The 20005-nt window shown below is 39.7% G+C and overlaps 1 long non-coding RNA gene across 2 annotated transcripts; it reads left to right on the top strand.

The window, feature by feature from the left end:
• Window positions 1-700: 700 nt before the first annotated feature.
• On the top strand, window positions 701-6250 carry LOC138834471 (uncharacterized). 2 transcript variants are annotated; one of them, XR_011374133.1, is made up of 4 exons: window positions 701-800; window positions 946-1058; window positions 2661-2734; window positions 6063-6250. It is a non-coding gene; the product is annotated as an uncharacterized lncRNA (long non-coding RNA). The 2 variants fall into 2 exon arrangements; XR_011374132.1 differs by having other exon boundaries at window positions 701-1058.
• Window positions 6251-20005: the final 13755 nt, after the last annotated feature.

Here is a 20005-nt window from a genome sequence, read left to right as displayed (position 1 = left end):
ATCTAAATCGATGACTGCGCATGTTGTTACATGTCTACCATCCTAACTCCAGAAGACCAGGTCTGGTGAAGCATACCTGTCATAGATAGGAGGACCTCAATCCAGCCCAGCCAGAGCATATCTTGAGTCTCTGTTTCAGAAATGCCCAAGACAGAAAGGTGGCTCCTCAGAGACAGGGAGAGGACACAAGTAGGGAGTCATGGTGCCACCAGAGGAGTGTCTGACCCGGAGGTAGGGGTGGTTTGGGGACAGCCACTCACCTGTGCTGCCGGGAGAACTTGCTTTAGGCTGCTCCAGGTGGGGCGAGCAGTGATGGCAGTGGCATTACAGACACATGGCCTCAGAGCAAAGAACCAGGGCCAGGGAGCAGGTTGGGGCTTTATGCAGCCTGGCAGGATGCCATTGCCTGATGTTTGAAATTCTGCACCTTGGGGAGGGAAGGAAGCCATGGTGCAGGCAGGCATCTAAATTTCCTTCTATATTCCAAAGATGCCTTGAGTCTCTTCCTCACCACTCAGCCATCTCTACCTTCCTCAATTGCTGGTAGTGGTGTAAACTAACACAGGGAATCCTGGTGCTACCAGGCAGCATGGAATGTGTGGGTGGCCACCATTCTTATATCTCTTTGGTCAGAAAGAACTATGAAAGAATGGGGTGTGGCCAGAATACTGTGATGCAAGCAGCATGGGTAAGTCAAGAAGATAGCAGCTCCCCCAGCCCTTTTCCCAGGGAACAATATCCAATTCAGTTGGAGACAAGAGGGTGACCTCATTTAGCTGGATGGCTTCACAGATTGTTGAGTATGTCTGTTTGTTCCCAGTCCCAGACCTTGTACTCAGGATCTGAGCACAGTCTGTAAGCTGCTTTTGATCAAGGATGGCCTTCCACACTAGAGCCACAGGGATTCTGGCTTTGTTGGCACTGAAGTTGGACTTTCTTGCCTAGGGTGACTTCGACCATGATCCTCCCATCACAGCCTTGTAAATATCAAGGAGGACTGCTAAGAGCCACTGTTACCTGCCTAATCATTGGTCTTGTTGATGTTCTTGGACAGACTGGTGAGTTCCCTATCCTCGGGTTTAAGTGGTGGGAATTGTAGCCCACAGTTGGAATCTTGGTCCTGCCACCTCCAAATGGAAGGAGATCCTAAGAAACTTATTCCTGTCCATATGATTACCAATGGAATATGATGTATGTCATGATTGAAAGAGCAGTTCTTGAATGATTCTAGGATAAAATTATACACAATTATGTTATAGGACACTGATCGATGTTAGTTAATATTTTATGAGGCATTTAAACAATCACATTAAAATGGAGGTATAATGAAATATCTTAGAATTACTATACTATTACATACTATAAAGGTGCCGTTTTTCTGCCAAGACTGGGATTGGTACCCGTGGTCTTGGTAACTCTGTTGCACTGTGTGGGAAGGGGAAACTGGCCTCCTAGAAGTCAAGAAATTCATGTCTATTCCTTAGGCCTAAAATAGATCCCCACCACTAGAAAACATCCTATTCATGTACAATTTACATATATGGTTTATATTTATATACATATGTTAACTCCATATTGCATTCAGTGTAGTTATTTTATTTTTTGTTTTATTCATATATTGACCATTTATTTTGACTATTATGGTACATAAAACGTTGATTACATTGATTACATAAGATAGAGGTCTGCATATATATTCCACTTCATACCTGACACCCAGGACTTTCACAGAAAAAAAATGTGTCACCATCAACTTCTTACTCCACCATTCATTTTTGGGGAGTGCTGGCATCTGAACTCACAGCCTACAAGCCTACAAGGCCCAATTCATGAATTGGTGAGTGTCAGCACGACATCATGGGGCAAATTGAGCTGACAGGCTGTTTCTAGGACCTGAGCTCAAGCCCCAGGGGTTAACAAAATAAGAACAGATTGACATGCATATGGAAGTATGCTAATAAATATGTGTTTTTACAGAGTATCAGAGATGTCTATACATTATTCAGTTATGTAAACTACATTCCTACCAATTCCTGGGTATTAATCATGCATTCATGTAATTAATGTTATTATTTTCATCCTTATACTATTAATGAAATCAGTGTCCTGAAATTATTGTGTTCCTGTAAGTAATAATATTCTTTTTATGCTTCATTAATATTAAATAAAATCAGTTAGCTTCCTGAAATGTTACTGTCTAATTTTATAGGAGCATCATTCATGATCAACTCATTGAACCTTGACATTGATAATATTCCATTGTTCTTCCTATGGATGAGAACCATTTTCAAGTGTTAGGAGGGGGATTCAAAATCAGGGCCTATGTTGCCATGTGGGCCTATGGCTTCCCAGATAGATTGCCAGCCTTCAGCATTGCAAGGTGAAGTACCCTTTGCAACAGTGTCATTCAGACCCATGAGGGTCACCGAGCAAAGGAAGATAACATAAAAAGGCCACATTGTTTCTGTGAATTTCTTTCCCTGCAAGACCTGGGGTCTAGGATCCCAGAAACAGCTGTAGATCTAGTGGCTGCACTCCAGCCTAGGGTGATCGAAGCTGAGGCAGAGTTGCCACAACCTGACTTCAAGCCCTGTACTGAGAAAAGTAAAAAAAAAAAATTTAGCTCCCTGACTTGCAGTTCACACAGTTTATTCTTACAGGCTTTGGATTTGAACTCAGGATCTGGGTAAATCTGCAGCAATGTGGATGAAGGGGAAGATCACTGCACTTGAAGGTAAGAAAGTCAGGCCTGTTCACTAGTCCTGAATTCAAGCTCCAGCCCAGGAAACATACTATTTATATATATTGTAAAGATAGGATTTATACTTACCTATAGGTGTTCAGTACATACATGTTTGGTGTGGTTGTTCCTTGAAATTTGTCTTTTATTCATTTATTTACCATTGATTGTACTATGATGATGAAACCCATTCTGTTTATTACATTGATGACATCCTATCACAGAGCATCTAGATTTGTAGAAATGTTCTCCGCCATGCCAAGATTCCTAGGATCACCCAGGATATTCAGAGAAAAGGAAAACAAGTTTCACATTTGGCTTCTTACTCTACAACCCACTTGTTTGTAGTACTGGGATCTGAACTCAGGGCCTAGTAGGACCAATTGTCCAATAAGTCAAGGTGAACACACTAACCTGTGAACTAAGGATCTAGGCCATTCCCATGATCTGACATTGATCCCCAAGGTGGTCCACTATTGTCATAAATTCATAATTTAAACATACAATCTATATTGATATTCATGTGTCAATGGCATCTTGTGTTTAGTGGACTTCTCTTTATTTTGTCTCTATTACATGGAGGTATTGTTTATTTTACTTAATATGGTGATAGGTATAACTTTGCTGACATGGATGACAACCTGTTCCTATGGTTATAGGGTTGCCTATGAATTCCCCTTCTTGGTTGAGACTCAGGACTTTCACAGGAGAGGAAAACGTGTGCAACAACTGGCTTCTAACATCAGGATGAATTTTTTGTCAGTGCTGGGATTTGAACTCAGGTCTGGGTATCTCTGTTGCACTGGGGGGAAGGGGAAGCTCACCATCCTTGAAGACTAGAATTTCAGGCCTGGTCTAGGGTCTGATTTGAAGCCCCAGCATTGGACAAAATCACAAGTCCACCTTTTTTAAACATAGGATCTCTCTTTACCTACAGGAGTGGTATGCATCTTGCATTCAGTGTAATTATTTTTATATTGTGTCTTATTCATGGATGTTTGTGCATTTTATTGAATATGGTGACAGATATAACTGTGCTAACATGGATGACAACCTATTCCCATGGCTATAGATTTGCTTATATAGCATTCTCCATCATTGATGAGACCCAGGATATTCACAGAACAGGAAAACATATGCAACCTTTGTTTTCTCACATCAGAACGAATCTTTTGGCAGTGCTGGAATTTGAACTCAAGGCCTATCAGGCCCAATTGGTGAATGGGTCATGTTAAGCACAGCAGCCTGTGAGCCTCTAAGGAGCCAGGCCATTCCTGGGACCTGAGATTGAGCCCTGTTGGGAGGCCAATATAGTCATAAATTCATAATTAAACAAAGGATCTATATTTCCAAACATGGGTGGGTTGCATCTTGCGTTTGCTGTAGTCATTCTGGCTGAGACCCAGAATTTGCACAGCAATAGAAAACAGTTGCAATGACTGGCTTCTCACATCAGGGCGAATTTTTAGCAGTGTTGGGATTTGAACTTGGGGCCTAGGAGGCCCAACTGCCCAATCGGTCCATGTGATCACACCAGACTGTGATCCACTAAGGAGATGGGCTCATCCCAGCAACTGAGATAAAGACACAAGGAGGCAAAAATAGTGCTCAATGCATCATTGAAACATGGGATGTATACTCACATCCATGTGTGGACTGCATCGTGCATTGAGTGTACTTATTGTGTTTATTTTGTAAGCTATTCATAGATGTATTGTGTATTTTCCTATGTATATGATGACATATATAACTGGGCTGACATGGATAACAACTTATTCTCAGGACCACAGGGTGGCCCATCATTCTGCATCCTAGCTGACACCCAAGACTTGCACAGGAAAGGAAAATAGATGCAACAATTGGCTTCTGACATCAAGATGAATCTATTGGCAGGTCTGGGATCTGAACTCAGGGCCTAGCAGGCACAATTGGTGAATGGGTCCACATGAGCACCCCAGCCTGTGAGTGACAAAGGAGCTAGGCGTTCCCAGTACCTGAGTTTGAGCCCCCCTTGGGGGAGAATAGAGAGCACAATAGTCATCTATACATTTGCTGAAGGTAGTATGCAAATAAGCACATATTTGTATAGAGTAGGATTGTGGTGACCTGTGATAGAATCCAATCTGTGAGTACCTATATTTGGATCTTTTCTTAAGCATCTATTTCATGTATATGATGATTATTGCCATGCTTCATCACCTCTTCTTTACAAATAATCTATACCCCATGAGTCTTATGTATCATTTCCTACTCACATCATGCACGAGCTACTCATTCAAGAATGAGATCAGTCGCATGCCGTGGCTCTTCCTAGGTCCAGAAACGAGTATCTCAGGATCTCCCGCCATTCCTTCCTCCTAGGGGGACTGAATTCAAGACTTATTCCTGGAAAAGATACTTCATATATATATATATATATATATATATATATATATATATATATATATATAATACTTCTTATATATATATGTTATATATATGTACATATATATATATATATATTAATGATAGGATTTATACTTCCGTTCAGATGTTCAGTCCATATTGTGTTTGGTGCGTTTATAAATTTTATTTCTCATTTTATTCATTTATTTACCATTTATTTTATTGACTGATGACACCTCTACAATTTATTACATTGTTTACATACTATCACATAGAATCTAGATTTTAGATGTGTTCTCCATCATGCCTGGCAATGTGAGAATCTGAACTCAGTGCCTAGCAGGCCCAATTCATGAATGGGTGAGTTTGAGCATGGGAGCTCTAGCCAATGAAGCTGTCAAGTGGTTCCCAGGTACTGAGATTGACCCCCATGTTTGGCCAAAACAGCGATACATGGATAGGCAGACGGTGGTATACAAATAACTATATATTGTTAAAGAGTGCCAGAGTCGTCTATCTATGATTGAATGACACCTACTACATTCCTTCCAACTCTGAGGTATTTATTATACCACCATTGAAGGAATATTATTCTTTTCATGCTTAATAAACTATACGGTAAGATCAATCAGCATTCTAGGACTATTTCATCCAATTTTAGACTAGATGAAAGCATGAACTACTCATTCAATTGGTATTCCCATGCATAGGAATGAGTCTCTTGTGATCTCCTGCCATTGGTGTCAGGACTGGAATTTGAACCCAGGACTTATGTTGACAGATTGGCCTATGGCTTCACTGATAGCTCATCAGAATCAGAAGTGGTAGGTCAGGTCTACTTTGCAGCCATATCAATCAGACCCAGGATGGTCACCATGCCCCCAAAAAATCAGAAAATGCCAGCCCTCGGCAGCTCACCACTTTTTGTGCTTTCCAGCTTTTTTTTTTCTTCCTGCAAGCCCTCTGGCCTAGGATCTCAGGATCGGCTATGCATCTGGAGACTGCACCCCAGCCTAGGGAGTTCCAAGCTGAGGAAGTGTTTACACGACCTGAGTTCAAGTGTCATGGATGGCTAAAAAAATAAAAATAAAAATATTAATTATTTAACTAAATAAAAAATAAAACTCCCTGGTTTGGAATTTCTGCCAGTTTTCTTTTCTAGCTTGGGATTTGAACTCAGGGTGTTGGTAAATTTGTAGCAATGTGAGGGAAAGTTGCCACTACTTGAGTTCAAACCCCATGCCAACCACAAAAGAAAAACTAAGTCACTGACCTCGGCAGGGTGAAGTAGTTGTGGAGATGGGAGGGAAGGGATGGTAGGGGGAAAACAAAGAAGGAGTCAACAATGCTCAATAGGAAATGTACTCATTACCTTGCTCCTGTAACTGTAACCCCTCTGTAAAACATTTTTGCAATAAAAAAGTACAAAGAAAGAGAAACAATGTCTTTCTCAGAGAAGCACTTTAGAGGTAAGGAAGGATGTTTGAATAGTTGTACAAATTCCACACTTCTTTTTTTTAAATGTTCAGTATGGAACTGAGTAAACATAACTGCATCCATTAAAAAAAAGAAGTCACTGTCTTGGAACTGGGGCCAGTATTTCTGCCATTGCTAGGATTTGGGATCACTGTCCAGGTAAGTCTTTTATACCGTGGGTGAAGGCGAAGCTCACCGTCCTTGAGGAAAAGAAATTGAGGCTAGAGTTCCCAGGGCCTGAATGAAGGCTCTGCAATGGAAAAAATGTTTCTATACATGTTTAATATATGATATACACTTAAATATGTAAGTTAATTTCACATTATGATTTTTATTATTGATTTTGTATTTTGTTTTTCTTTTATTCATTTATTGATTGATTATTGTATTTAGTATTACTATACACATAATATTTATTACAATTTGCACATCTATAATAAAATTCTACACAATACTTTAGGATATTGACTCATTTTTATTAATATTTTATTAAGTGTTGAAACATAATATATAATTAAATGGAAGCATTTGTCACAGTCTCCACATGTTTAGAGTTTATCCCAAGTATGAGCTTTGTACAATCTTTGGACATCTTCCTATTGGGATTTCTTTAAACGATTTATAGTCAGAAACCTTTTCCTGAGGATAAGCAAGTGAGGGATAAAATTGTAAGAGTAGGGCTAGAAATGTGGCTTAGTGGTAAAGAGCTCGCTTAGCATGCATGAATGCCAGGTTTTAATCCTCAGTGCCACATACTCAGAAAAAGCCAGAAGCTGTGGAGTAGCCTAAGTGGCTAACCTTGAGGAAAAGGAGCTCAGAGACAGTACCCAGGCCTTAAGATCAATCCCAAGGACTGCCAAAAACAATAGAAGAAATGTCAGTGGCTCACACATGGAACTCTAGCTTCTCAGGAGGCTGAGACCTGAAGACCACAGTTCAAAGACAGCAAATCAAGGAAAGCCTGTTAAACCCTTATCTCCAGTGAACCATGAAAAGACCCCATGTGGCACTGTGGCTCAAGTGGCTGAGTGTTCGCCTTGACCTGCGGGTCTAAAGGACAGTGCCCAAACTTGAGTTCAAGACACACAATTGGGAAAAAAAGTGAGGGTGAATCAAGGTACTTTTCCTATTTGCTAATTATGAGAACATCCTTTGGAAAAAGAACACTGATATATACCAAAATTGGAGTCAGAGCTAAGGTTCAAGTGTAACACATCCACATGCCCAGCCTCTCAGACTCTATCATTGTAATCTTGTGCCCTACAGGGTTCTTAAAGGTCCAATGTTGAAAGGCTTAATATGCTCCCCAAGCCCTTTGTGATAATCAGTTGGCTTGTATTGTCAAGGTCATCACAGTTCTGAACCTAGCAGAACACCAGTAGTTCAGGCCCGTCATCCTAGCTCAGGAGGCTGAGGTCTGAGGATCACAGGGTGAAGCCAGCCAGGGCAGAAAAGTCTATGACACTCTGACTTCCACTTCTGAAAGGTCAGATGTTCAAGAGCTTTCTGTGTTTCCCTTGGTGATGAGAAGTACTTGCACTCTAAATGCTCTTAGGGTTCTTGAGCTATAGAAGCAAGAAAGAAACATTATTGACCCATACTTCAGGTTTGTTCAGCCCTATACTTCAGGTTTGTTAGTTTGTTTCTTTCATTTTTATTATTGTAGGAGTTGATGTCTGGGCCTGGGTGCTGTTCTTGAGCTCTTCAGCTCAGGTCTTGTGCTCTACCACTTGAGCCAAAAGCCACTTCAGCTTTTCTGGTGGTCCATTGGAGCTAAGTGTCTCAAGGACTTTCCTGTCCAGGCTGGCTTTGAACTATTATCCTCAGATCTCATCCTCCTTAGTAGCTAGGATGACACGCATGAGTGACAAGCACCTAGCTTCCACTTCAGGTTTCTTAGTAGTGAATTGGAGATAATAGGCTAATGGGACCTTTTGTGTCTGGGATAATTTGGTACCCAGATCCTCAGATCTCAGCTTCCTGAGAAGGCAGGATGAGAGACCTCAGCTATAGACCCCTAGGCTGTGGCCTTTGCTGCAAGAGGGTCCATGGCTCCACGTGGTGGAATGCTAGTCATGAGCCCAAGAGGTAAGGGTCAGAGCTTAGGCCCCTAGTTCAAGATTCATGACCGACAAAAAACAAAACAAACAATTGTCTGTAGTTGACAACTCACTAGTCTTCAGTAATACATAATTTTGTCCTTCCCATGGAGACATATATGAGCCTCAATAATCTTGTCTGCATAATCATCTCAGTGGGGAGATCTTACAAGGATCCAATGAAATAATGCACCTGGTGAAGGACACAGCACATGGCACTCTTTGCATGACTCAGCACACAGTATCCTGTGAAAGACTCAGAACCCAGCACCAATGCAGGACTCAGTACACTGCACCTTGTGAAGGACTAGGCACATAGCACCATGTGCAGGACTCAGCACAGAGTACTTTATGGAGGACTCAGCACATAGCTCTGTTCCACAAGCTGTCATTAGACTTAGGGTGCTCTAATCAATATCACCATTCTTTGAGGAATATTTCACAAACCATAAAAGTTCACACCTAAGTGTTTAGTGGGATGTTTTATTTTGCGGGGGGGGGGGGTTAGTCATGGAGCTTGAGCTTAATGTTTGGGGATATTATTGTTCTGATAACATTTGCACAAGGCTAGAACTCTACCACTTTGAGCCATATTTCAAAGAGTCTATCAGACTTCCCGCCAGGTTTTAAAGCCCCAGAGTGGCCAGGATATCGGGGGTATGCCAGGGTAAGCCAGGATGATGGTGGTACCCATGGAGCTGGGTTGCAGCAGTTTATATCTGGCTAAGTCAGGTTAGGTGGCAGCTGTCAGCACCAGACTCCTAGCTTGCTCTGTCATGTGGTATTTGAAGTACTGTCCTTATATAGTTGCAGTTAGAACGTAGTACCTCTTTTTTGGCAGCAGTCCTGGGGCTTGAGTAAGGGCTTTGACACTGTCCCTAAACATTTGTGCCCAAGGTTAGAACTCGATTGAAAGTCAGCAGAACTTCTTGGTTTTCTGTTTATGTGGCACTGAAGAATCGAACCCAGGGTTCATGCTCACTAGGTGAGCACTTAACCACCGAGCCCCAGGAGTGAACAAGGTATAAATAGATAGAGATTGATATATATAAGCATTATATACACAGAAAGATGTCTGTATATTATTATTTTATAGATATAACTACAAATTATTACTTATTAAATTATTTCTCCATTAAATGATGTGTCCCAGTTAACAATTAATAAAGCATTAACTAAATTACTCAATAGCCTATTATTGTTTATCACATATTTATATACATCCATACGCATAATTTCATATTTTAGAGAATGAGACAGATGTCTATACATTATTAAATTATGCATCATGTGTTACTACCAATTATTTGGTATTTATGTTTCCATGACATTTTTATTCTGGTAATACTTAATAAAATATTAAACTTAATCCACATCTTATAGTTTTTATTTCTAATTTTATCCTAGAATGATTCACTACTAATTCAATCTGTTTTTCATTTATTGTAGAGACAACTCTTTCACCTATGACATTTTTTACATTTATGACATCCTATTACATAACATATAGATTTGCATCTGAATTATACATCCTACCTGTCACCGAGCACTTTCAAAGAAAAAGAAAACAGGTGTCACGCTCGGCTTCTCACTCCAAGATTACATTTTTTGGCAGTGGTGGGATCTAACACAGGGCCTAGAAAGCTCGATTCATGAATGACTGACTGTCAGCACAGCAGCCTCTAGCCAATTCAGTTGCCAGGCACTTCCCAGGCCCTGAAATCGAACCCCGTATGTTGACCCCATATTGTGCTTAGTGTACTTATTCATTTTATTTTTTGTTTTATTCATTTATTTACCATTTATTGACTGTTATTACACATGAAATATTTATTACAGTTATTACATAGGATATAGATTTGCCTATGTATGAAACTTCCCACCTGATTCCCAGGACTTTCACAGAAAAGGAAAACATGTGTCGCCTTGGGCTTCTTACTGCACGATTCAATTTTTGTGAGTGCTGGCATCTGAAGTCACAGCCTACAAGGCCCAATTCATGAATGGATTAGTGTCAGCATGCCAGCCTGAGGCATATTGAGCTGACAAGCATTTCCAGAACTTGAGATCCAGCTCCAGGAGTTGACAAAATTAGAACAGATTGACATGCAGATGGTAGTACAAAAATAATTATTGATTTTTATAGAGTGCCAGAGATGTCTATACATTATTCAGTTATATAGGCTACATTCCTATCAATTCTTGGGTATTTAGTATACCTCCATGTAATTAATAGTATTGTTTTCATCCTTAATTATTGATTAAATCAACCACTGTCCTGAAACAATTTTGTCCATGTAATTAATAATATTCTTTGAATGTGTCAAAAATATTCATTAAAATCCATTGGCCTTCTAAAATCACTCTATTTATATAGTAGTATTCAGAAACAACTACTTCAACCTTGCCATTCATAATCTTCCATTGGTTTTCGTATGAGTAGGAACGAGACACTTATGATCTCCTTCCATTGGTAGGGGTCAGGACCCGGCTTCAAACACAGGGCCTATATTGCCATGTTGGCCTAAGGCTTCCCTGATAGCCCGCCAGCCTTCAGCAATGCCAAGTTACCAACATTCTTCAACCGGGTCATTCAGACATAGGATGGTCACCTAGTAAAGAAAACAAATGTAAAACCGGTAGCCATCGGCAAGTTGCCAGTTTTATTTTCCTGTGTTGCATTAATTATTTTTTTTCTTGTCAGTCTTTGGGTCCCAGGAACCCAGGTTTGGCTGTGGGTCCAGTGGCTGCACCCCAGCCTAGAGTGATCAAAGCTGAGGCAGAATTGCATTAGCTGAGTTCAAGCCCTGTGCATGATGAAAGAAAAATACCTATCTACCTACCTACCTACCTACCTACTTACCTACCTACCTACCTACCTACCTACCTACCTACATACATACATACATACATACATACATTAAAAATATTTTAAAAATTATTAGGCTCCTTGGCTTGGAATTCATGCAATTTTTTCTGCCAGGCCTGGAATTTGAACTCAGGGTCTGGGTAAATCTGCAGCACTGTGGGGGATGGGGAAGATCACCATTCTGGAAGACAAGAAATTCAGGCCTGTTTCTAGGGCCTGAATTCAAGTCCTAGCACTTGAAAAAATAATATTCGTATATATTTTAATTATATGAATTTTATTGACCTACATATTTTTACTGCATATTGCAGTTAGTGTATTCATTTTATTTTGTGTTTTGTTTCTTATATATTTTAGTGAATATGATTACACATATAATATTTTTTGTATCCTATTACATAAGACATAGATTTGCCTATGCATTCTACATCATTCCGGAGTCCCAGGAATTTCACCAATAAAGAAACCAAGTGGGACAACTGGCTTTCCACCAGGATTAAGTTTTTGGCAGTTGTGTGAATTGAACTCAGTGCCTAGCAGGCCCACTTCATGAGTGGGTAAATGTTAGAACACCAGTCTGATGCAAGAGAAGTTGGCGGGCAAATTTGAGGACCTGAGATCAAGCCCTAGGAATGGCCAATATATGAACAGATTGATGATTAGACTGTAGTGTGTGTGAGTGTGTGAATGTGTGTGTGTGTGTGTGTGTGTGTGTGTGTGTGTGTGTGTGTTGTGAGCTGCTTTTAATCAGTGCTATCCTTCTACCACTGGAGTTACACAGTTCTACTTCTGGCTTTGTTGGCACTGAAGTTGGACAGGGATCTGAAGGACTTTCCTGTCTAGTGTGAATTTGACTATGATACTCCTATCACAGCCTTGTAAACATCAATAAGGACAGCTGAGAGCCACTGGTGCCTGCCTAATCATTGGTCTTGCAATTCTTGGACAGACCAGTGAGTTCCCTATCCTTGAGTTAAAATGGTGGGAGCTGGAGCCCACAGTACGAATCCTGGTCCTGCCAACTCCAAATGGAAAGAGATCCTTAGAAACACATTCCTATCTATATGAATACCAATGGAACATGATGTATGTTATGATTGATTCGGCAGCTCTTAAATAATTCTACGATAAAATTATACACAATTACATTATAGGACACTAATCGATTTATTCAATATTTCATGAAGCATTTAAACAATCACGTTCATTAAATGGAGGCACAATGAAATACCTAAGAATTGGGCGTCACATAGTATAAAGGTGCCATTTTTTCTGCTAGGACTGGGATTGGAACTCATGGTCTGGGTAACACTGTTGCACTGTGTGGGAAGGGGAAGCTAGCCTTCTTGAAGCCAAGAAATTCATGTCTGTTCCTTACATCTGAAATCTATCCCCAGTACTAGAATACATCCTATTTGTGTACATTTTAAATATATGATTTATATTTACACACATAGGTTGACTCCATATTGCATTCAGTGTAGTTATTAATTTTATTTTTGTTTTATTCATATATTTGTGGGGCACATGGGCAGCAATGATGGTGCTGAGAGGAAGTTGAGTGGGCACAACCCAATTGTTTACCTTATAATCTGATTGGATAGAACTTAGGTGCATGATAGGGTGTGACCTTTACAGTGATTGATTAGTTCCTTTCCCTCCCCTTCCATACCTCACAATTTTTCCCTTTAAAAGGTGCTTGCTTTGTGGTAATAAATGAGTTCTTGCTTGACTTGACTCCCCACTGTGTCTGAATGTCTCCTGAGCTAAGGGAGACTGGGGAATGGGTGAGTGGCGCACTTACATTTCCTTGGGCCCCATCCATCTTTCGGGTGCAAACAAAGACCCAATATGTATTGACTGTTTATTTTATTGACTAATATGGCACATAGAACATTGGTTACATTGATTAAATAGGATATAGATCTCCATATGTATTCCAATTATACCTGACACCCAGGACTTTCATAGAAAAGGAAAACGTGTCACCATCAGTTTCTTACTGCATGATTCATTGTTTGGGCATGATGGCATCTGAACTCAAGGCCTACAGGGCCAAATTCATGAATGCGTGTGTGTCAGCATGCCATCCTGGAACAAATTGAGCTGATAGTTCCCAGGATCTGAGATCGAGCACCAGGGATTGACAAAATAAGAACAGATTGACACACAGATTGTAGTACACTAATAAATACATATAACTTTACAGAGTGTCAGAGATGTATATCCATTGTTCACTTATATATACTACATTCCTATCATTTCTTGGGTATTTATTATGCCTCCATGTAATTAATATATTTTTTAATTGTGAAAATAATGTACAGAGGGTTACAATTACATGGGCAAGATAATGAGTACATTTTTTATCAAGCATTGTAGCTTCCTCCTTTGTTTCCACTTCCCATCCCTTCCCATCCTCCCCTCTGCACCCCAACCCAATCCTCCCTGCTCCCTCATACCACCCCTTACACCAAAGTTGTAAATTTCGTTTTTGACATCACGACTTGTATATCTCTTTGTTGCAATGGGTCCACCTGTATTCCTATTTAAACGATTTTTTTCTCCTTCTCCTCCACAAATTATACTGATATCAAGTACAGTGAAAGCAGCGGTTATACTGTGGGGGAGGGACATACAAAGAAACAATCTTATAAATGTGTTAGAAACAATTGCATGAAAGAAAAAAAAACATTTGAGTACATATCTTAGGGTTCATTTCCCTAATATCACTTTATCTGACCTTTTCTGCTTTACTTAGACATATACTAGTTATTGCAAATAAGGGAAACCATGGGATAGGGCACTAGCCTTGAGCTGAAGAGCACCCAGGCCCAGAGTTCAGGCCCCAGGATCCACAAAAATAAATAAATGAATGTTATTATTTTTTATGTTTAATAAAGTATTAAGTAAATCAGTGTCCTGAAATTATTGCGTCCCTGTGAGAAATAATATTCTTTTAATGTTTCATAAGATATTGAATAAAATCAATCAGCTGACTGAAATCATGAAGTCTAATTGTGTACAAGTATCATTCATGAGTATGTCATTCAACTGTGACATTGATAATATTCCATCATTATTCCTGTGGATGGGAACGAATTTCATAGGATCTCCCACTATCTGGAAGTGGCATGACTGTATTCGAACTGTAGGCCTATGTTGCTGTGTGGGACTATGGCTTCTCCAATAGCCCTCAATTAAAAAAAAATTTAGCTCCCTGGTTTGCAATTCATGACATTTTTTTTCTGCCAGGCCTGGGATTTGAACTCGCTGTCTGGGTAAATATGCAGCACCATGACGGAAGGAAATCTGAACATGCTTGAAGACAAAAGTCAGACCTCTTCCCTAGGCCTGAATTCAAGCCTCAGGGCTGGAAAACATACTCTTTATATCCATTTTAAAGATATGATTTATACTTCCATACAGCTACTCAGACCATATTTTGTTGGGTGTGGTTATTCATATTATTTCTTGTTTTATTAATTTATTTACCATTTATTTCATTGACTCTGATGACCCCTCTACCATTTATTACATTGTTTACATCCTATCACAGCATCCAGATTTGTAAATTTGTTCTCTATCATGCCTGAAACCCAGGACTCTCACAGAAAAGGAAAACATGTGTCACACTTGGCTTCTTACTCCAACATTAAAATTTTTGGCAGTGCTGAGATGTGAACTCAGCGTTTAGCAAGCCCAATTCATGAATGGAAGAGTGTGAGCATTGCAGCCTCTAGGCAATGAAGCTGTCAGGTGGTTCCCAGATGCTGAGATCCAGCTCCAGATTTGGCCAAAACAGTGATACATGGATAGGCAGAGAGTGGTATACAAATACACATATATTAGTAAGGAGTGCCAGAGCCATCTATCTATGATTGAATGACACCTAAGACATTCCTACCAACTCTTAGGCATTTATTATACCACCATTGAAGGAATATTATTCTTTTCATGCATAATAACCTATTAATTAAGATCAATCAGCGCCCTAGGATTATTGCATCCAATTTTAGACTAGAACGAAACATGAACTAGTCTTTCAATTGATATTCCTATGCATAGGAAGGAGCCTCTTGTAATCTCCTGCCATTGGTAGGTGTCAGTACTGGGATTTGAACCCGGGGCCTATGTTCACAGGTCGGCCTATGGATTCCCTGATAGCACGCCAGCCTTCAGATATGGCAGGTCAGGTCCACTTTGCAGCCATGTTATTCAGACACAGGATGGCCACTGTGCAAAGAAAAAAATAGAAAACTCTCAGCCCTCTGCAGCTTGCCACTTTTTGTGCTGGGCTACTTTTTTTTCTTCCTGAAAGCCCTCTGGGCCTAGGATCCCTAGATTGGCTATCCGAGGGTGCCCCACCCTAGGGCGATTGAAGCTGTGGCAGAGTTGCCATGACCTGAGTTGAAGCCCCATGTTGGCAAAATACAGAATAAGTAAAAAGGTTGGTTAATTATTTAAATAAATTAAAAAATAAATAAAGCTCCGTTATTTTGAATTTCTACCAGTTTTCTTTCCTAGCCTGGGATTTGAACTCAGGGTCTTGGTAAATATGTACCAATGTGAGGGAAAGTGCAGATTTGCCACTACTTGAGTTCAAACCCCATGCAAATCCAAAAATAAAAATCAAGTCACTGAACTCGGCAGGGGGAGTAGTAGTGGAGATGGGAGGGAAGGAATGGTAGGGGGAAAACAAAGGAGGAGGCAGCAATGCTCAATAGGAAATGTACTCATTGCCATGCTCATTTAAAACTGTAACCCCTCTGTACAACATTTTTACAATGAAAAATGAAAAAAAAGTTACGCTCAGACAAGCATTTTGGGGTTAAGAGAAAGGTGTCTGATAGATGTACAAAATTCTACACTGCTTTTTTTAAATGTTCAATATGTAACTGATTAAACAAAACTACTTCCATTAAAAAAAATTAAGTAACTGTCTTGGAACTGGGGCCAGTATTTCCATCATTGCTGGGATTTGGTCTCACCATCCAGGTAACTCTTTTGCATCATTGGTGAAGGCAAAGCTCACTTTCCTTGAGGAAAAGAAATTCAGGCTAGAGTTGCCAGTTTCTAAATGAAGGCCCTGCAATGGAATAAATATTTCTATATATGTGTAATATATGATATATATTTACATATGTATGTTTTTTACATATTATAATTTTTATTATTGATTTTGTATTTATTTTATTTTTTACATTTCATTACTTATTGTTTATTGTATTTAGTATTATTATACACATAATATTTAGTACATGTTGTACATCTATTACAAATTTATACACAATAATTTAGGACATTGACTCGTTTTTCATTAATATTTGATTAAATGTTGAAACATGATACATAATTAAATGGAAGCATTTGTCACAGTCTTCACATGTTTAGGGTCTCTCCCAAGTATGAACTTTGTGTTCTTTATCTTTAGAACCTTCCTATAGGAATTTCTTTAGATGATTTTTACTCAGATGCCTTTTCTTGGGGATAGGCAAGTTGAGGGACAAAATTGTAAGGGTGGGGCTAGAAATGTGGCTTAGTGGTAGAGAGCTGGCTCATCATGCATGAATGGTAAGGTTTGAATCCTTTGTGCCACATACTCAGAAAAAGCCAGAAGCTGTGGAGTGGCTCAAGTGGTACAGCGCTAGGCTTGAGAAAAAGGAGCTCAGAGACAGTACCCAGGCCCTTAGTTCAAGCCCCAGGTCTGGCAAAAATAGCAGGCCAGATGCCTGTGGCTCACAACAGGAACCTTAGCTTCTCAGGAGTCTGAGATCTGAGGATCACAGTTCAAAGACAGCCTAGGCAAGGAAAACCTGTTAGACACTTATCGCCAATGAACCACAAAAAGACAACATGTGGTTCTGTGGGTCAAGTGGTAGAGTGTTTGCCTTGAGCTGAAGGGCTCAGCAACAGAGACCAGGTTTCAGTTTGAGACACAAAACTGGAAAAAAAAAAGTGAGGGTTAAGCAAATTACTTTTCCTATTTGTTAATTAGGAGAACATTATCTGGAAAAATGAATGTTCATGTACACCAGAATTGCAGTTAGAGCTCAAGGTTCAAGTGTAGCCCATCCATATGCATAGCATCTCAGACTCTAGCAGTATAACCTTGTGTCTGAAAGGTCCAATGTTGAAAGGCCTAATATGATGCCCAAGCCCTTTGTGATAAGCAGTTGACTTGTAATGCCAATGTTATTACAGTTCTGAACCTAGCAGAGCACCAGTATTCATGCCCATCACCTTAGCTCAGGAGGCTGAAGTCTGAAGATCACAGGATGAAGCCAGCCAGGGCTGAAACGTCTATGTCACTCTGACTTCTATTGCTAACAGGTCAGATATTCAAGAGCTTCCTGTATTTCCCTTGGTAATGGGAAGTGACTTGCACTATAAATGTTCTTAGAGTTCTTGAGTTATAAAAGCAGGCAAGAAACATCATTGATCAATCCTGGGTTCACATGAAGTTCTCAGCTTCTAAGCCCTAGCCCAGTTAGCAGGGAGAACTCCAGTTTAACAGTATTTGAAGGCAAAAAACAGTTTCAAAAGCCAGACTACGCGAAGAGACCTAGGCCTACAGTATTAGGAGGCAGAATTTACAGACTCAACAAATAAGTGAACTGCAAAACCACTTCATTCATTCCAGACACAGCCACCAATGAGGGGTAACCTGAAACATTTGTCAGAGTTACAAAAGGATCAGGCTTTTCTCAGCCTCTTCAAACAATAATTAACCTTCCTCCCTTAGGTGAAGGGAACCCAGGCTATCTTTAGATTAACAATAGAGAGTGTTGCTCTTTGGTCTTAGGGAGTGGGTTTTTTTATTGTGAAAATAGTGTACAGAGGGGTTATAATTACATGGGAAAGATAGTGAGAACATTTCTTATCATGCATTGTAGCCTCCTCCTTTGTTTACCGTTCCCATTCCTTCATCCTCCCTTCCCCCCACCCAACACACGCACCTCAAGTTGTAAAGTTCGTTTTCGACATGACAACTTGTATTTCTCATTGTTGCAACAGGTCCACCTGTATCCTTATTTAAACGACTTGTTTTTCCCCTTCCCCTCCACAAATTATACCGACATCAAATACAGTGAAAGCAGGGGTTATACTGTGGGGGAGGGACATACAAAGCAACAAAGAATAGTCTTATAATTGCATTAGAAACAAATGCATGAAAGAAAAATAATATTTAAAATACATATCTTAGGGTTCATTTTCCTAACATCACCTTATCTGAACTTTTTGGCTTGTCTCATACATATACTTGATATTGCAAATAAGGGAAATCATGGGACTATGTTTTTTTGGGCTTGGCTTACTTCACTTAATATATTTTTTTCCAAGTTTTTCCATTTCCTAACAAATGGGGCCATGACATTATTTCTGATGAAGGAATAGAATTCCATTGTGTAAAATGTACCATATTTTCTTGATCCATTCATCTACTGAGGGACATATGGGTTGGTTCCAGATCCTAGTTATGATAAATAATGCTGCAATATGCTGACATAAAGGGGATACAAATAAGGAAAGAAGAAATATAACTCTCCTTCTTTGCAGATGACATGATCATGTATTTAAAGAATCCCATGGACTCCACTCCCAAATTACTCAAGCTGATTCAAAACTTTGGCAAAGTACCAGGGTATAAAATTAACCCCCCAAATTCAATGGCTTTTCTGTATGCCAACAATGAGAAAAGTGTGGCTGAAATTAGAAAAGCAACTCCATTTGTAATAGCCCCACAAAAAATAAAATAGCAAGGAATTAACTTAACCAAAGGAGTGAAGGACCTCTATGATAAAAACTTTAAAAACTGGAATAAGGAAATCAAAACAGAACTTAGAAAATGGGAAAACATCCCATGCTCCTGGAATGGAAAGATCAACATCGTGAAAATGGCAATACTTCCCAAGGATATCTACAAATTCAACGCGATACCTATCAAAATTCCAACCTCATTCTTCAAGGAAATAGAAGAGGCAATCCAAAAATTCATATGGAACAATAAAAGACCCCGAATAGCAAAAACGCTCCTCAACAGAATGAACACTGCTGGAGGAATATCAATACCAAATTTCATACTCTACTATAAAGCCATAGTAATCAAAACAGCTTGGTACTGGCACAACAACAGAACTCAGGACCAATGGAATAGAATTGAAAACCCAGAATTGAAAACCCAGAAATGAACCTACAGACCTATAGCCATCTAACCTTTGATAAGGGAGCTAAAAAAAATAGAATGGAAGAAAGACAGCCTCTTCAGTAAATGGTGCTGGCAAAATTGATTAACTACTTGTAGAAAACTAAAGCTAGATCCTTATATATCACCCTGCACCAGAATCAACTCCAAATGAATCAAAGGCCTCGGGGTCAAAGCAGACATTTGGAAAACAGTACAGGATGGAATCGGAGAAACCATAGGTCTCCTTG

Source organism: Dipodomys merriami, unplaced genomic scaffold, assembly GCF_024711535.1.
Source record: "Dipodomys merriami isolate MVZ:Mamm:240054 unplaced genomic scaffold, mDipMer1.0.p SCAF_216, whole genome shotgun sequence".
NCBI lineage: Eukaryota > Metazoa > Chordata > Mammalia > Rodentia > Heteromyidae > Dipodomys > Dipodomys merriami.
This window is presented reverse-complemented; position numbering and strand designations above follow the sequence as displayed.